Source organism: Aegilops tauschii, chromosome 4 (assembly GCF_002575655.3).
Source record: "Aegilops tauschii subsp. strangulata cultivar AL8/78 chromosome 4, Aet v6.0, whole genome shotgun sequence".
Classification (NCBI taxonomy): Eukaryota; Viridiplantae; Streptophyta; class Magnoliopsida; order Poales; family Poaceae; genus Aegilops; species Aegilops tauschii.
In genome coordinates this window covers 483,745,100-483,748,212 of record NC_053038.3, presented here as the reverse complement: position 1 = coordinate 483,748,212, position 3,113 = coordinate 483,745,100, and positions in this window count along the sequence as shown.

Below are 3,113 nucleotides of genomic sequence, written 5' to 3'. Positions count from 1 at the left end.
CCGAAAGTGTCTGTTGGGTTGGCACGAATCGAGACTGGGATTTGTCACTCCGTATGACGGAGAGGTATCTCTGGGCCCACTCGGTAATGCATCATCATAATGAGCTCAATGTGACTAAGTAGTTAGTCACGGGATCATGCATTACGGAACGAGTAAAGTGACTTGCCGGTAACGAGATTGAACGAGGTATTGGGATACCGACGATCGAATCTCGGGCAAGTAACATACCGATTGACAAAGGGAATTGTATACGGGATTGATTGAATCCCCGACATCGTGGTTCATCCGATGAGTTCATCGTGGAACATGTGGGAGCCAATATGGGTATCCAGATCCCGCTATTGGTTATTGGCCGGAGAGATGTCTCGGTCATGTCTGCATGGTTCCCGAACCCGTAGGGTCTACACACTTAAGGTTCGGTGACGCTAGAGTTGTTATGGGAAATAGTATGTGGTTACCGAAGGTTGTTCGGAGTCCCGGATAGGATCTCGGACGTCACGAGGAGTTCCGGAATGGTCCGGAGGTAAAGATTTATATATGGGAAGTCATCATACGGTCACCGGAAGTATTCGGGGGTATGCCGGTATTGTACCGGGGCCACCGAAGGGGTTCCGGGGGTCCACCGGGAGGGTCCACCTGCCCTGGAGGGCCTTATGGGCTGTAGGTGGAAGGGAACCAGCCCCTAAGTGGGCTGGGCACCAACCTCCCCCTAGGGCCCATGCGCCTAGGGTTGGGGGAAACCCTGGAGGGGGCGCCCCCCTTGACTTGGGGGGCAAGCCACCCTCCCTGGCCGCCGCCCCTCCCACCAGATGGGATCTAAGGGGCCGGCCCCCCTCTCCCTTGCCCCTATATATAGTGGAGGGGTGGGAGGGCAGCCGAACCCCTGGCCTGGCGCAGCCCTCTCCTCCTCCAACTCCTCCTCCTCCTCCGTAGTGCTTAGCGAAGCTCTGCCGGAGAACCACGAGCTTCATTGCCACCACGCCGTCGTGCTGCTAGAGTTCTCCCTCAACTTCTCCTCTCCCCTTGCTGGATCAAGAAGGAGGAGACGTCCCCAGGCTGTACGTGTGTTGAACGCGGAGGCGCTGTCCGTTCGGTGCTAGATCGGATCTTCCGCGATTTGAATCGCTGCGAGTACGACTCCATCAACCGTGTTCTTGTAACTCTTCCGCTTAGCGATCTTCAAGGGTATGAAGATGCAGTCCTTCTCTCTCTCGTTGCTAGCATCACCTAGATTGATCTTGGTGACACGTAGGAAAATTTTGAATTATTGCTACTTTCCCCAACACGAGAACACACAGACGGGCTCGCACGGAGGCCAAGATATATTCGAGCATGGTTGGTTGATCCATATCATTCATTACATGTTGGGCTGCCATTTTCCGCCCTTCTCCGGAATAAACGTGTACTTTATCAGAGATAAAAAAATAAGAGTACAGACACTCCACCATGCGGTTCTAGTAGTAGTACTACTCGTACTACTGCGCTTGGCTCTTCGCCTCTTCGTGAAGTCGAACAATGATGGTACTCCGCATGTTGGGTACTACAGTGTATGCCTCTGACAATCTGACACCGAATGGACTGATGCATGTCCACCGAGGGTAGGTTGCATTAGTCAAAAGGCGTAAGCGAGCTTCACCTTGTCCTGCAAGCTTCTCCTCGTTCTGCGAGTTGACGGGACACACCAAAAAGTAGTGCTAGTCCATACTCCCTCCTTTCCGGTTAATATGGCTTAATCTTTTTGTGGGTAAATGAGAGAGCTTTATTCATATATAAGCATTCTTAGGACGATCAGCCAAGACACTGGTCACTAGGAAGCGAGGTACCCCGCAAAAAAAGAAGTAGGAAGCGAGGTGTTTCATCAAGCCAGCTCTCGGCCACATTCAAAGTGCAGCAAGCACGGTTCGCACAAAGATGCGCCGCAAGGTTTGCTGACCTGTTTACATGCTGAATAACAAAAAAAGAGGAAATATTACCGAGCGCTACTATTTGTAACAGGATATGAGCCAGAATTAAGCGAGAATTGTGGCGAGTGTTCCATGCAATCAACTTCCATTATCACATGCGAGAACCCTCGAAGAGAACCAAATGTGTTGAAGATTGCTTTATCACATTTTAAAATTATAATAAGAGTGCAGACGCTCCTCCATCCGGTTCCTAGTACTAGTATAGTACATACCTTTATAGACTATAGTAGTAGTACTAGTGAACTTTGCGCTTGGCTGTTCGCCTATTCGGGAAGTCGAACAATAATAGCACTAGTAGTATAGTGTATGCTTCTGGCAATCTGACACCGAATTAACTGTTGCACGTCCACCGCCTGAGCGAGGGAGAGCTTGCATTAGTCAAAAGTGTCTCCTTGTCCTGCGAGCCACCGCGCGCAAGCTTCTCCCGTCCTGACCTTCTCCTCGTTCGGCAAGTTGACGGGACACAACAAAGTAATGCTAGTCCATACTGCCTCCTCTCCGGTTAATATGCCTTAATTTCAAACGAGATAAATACACTTTTTGTCACTGTATATTTGTAAAAAAATACGGTCAGTGGACTTCATAATACGCTCATTGCGCTCAATATATATATTTTTCCGGTGTTTATACGGTCACTAGCTCACCCTGACTGAGTATGTGTGTGCATGCACGTGTAGGTTGAGCACTTGAGCGTGACCGTGTGTGTTCCGTCGTGTGCTCGGACATGCATGCATTAGGGCGTCGCGCGTGTTTTTGCGTCCATGTGTACGTGTGACTGTTGCATACACGTAGGGGGAGTACGTGTAGGGGCCACTAAGGAGCAGTCAAATCACACAGTAAGTTAGTCGGAAGGAGCAACCATCATTTCACTCTTGAATGACACGTACGTAATATAAAATGGTTGATATGGAGAGAAAAAGAAAACCACTATATATACACTAGCAAGAGCCTAAGCTACAAGCCTGCTTGCTTAGGTTGCTCTCTTCACAAGCATAGAACGACGGGCCTGATCCCGCAGCTGGGGGAAGGGAACAATGTTCTGCGTAGACGCGGTCGACATCGGCGAGGGAGAAAACCCACAGTCGGTGCATCCCAATCGGGGGTCACCACGGTATGGGCCGATGCCGCGTCCCAACCGCCCTTCTAGCT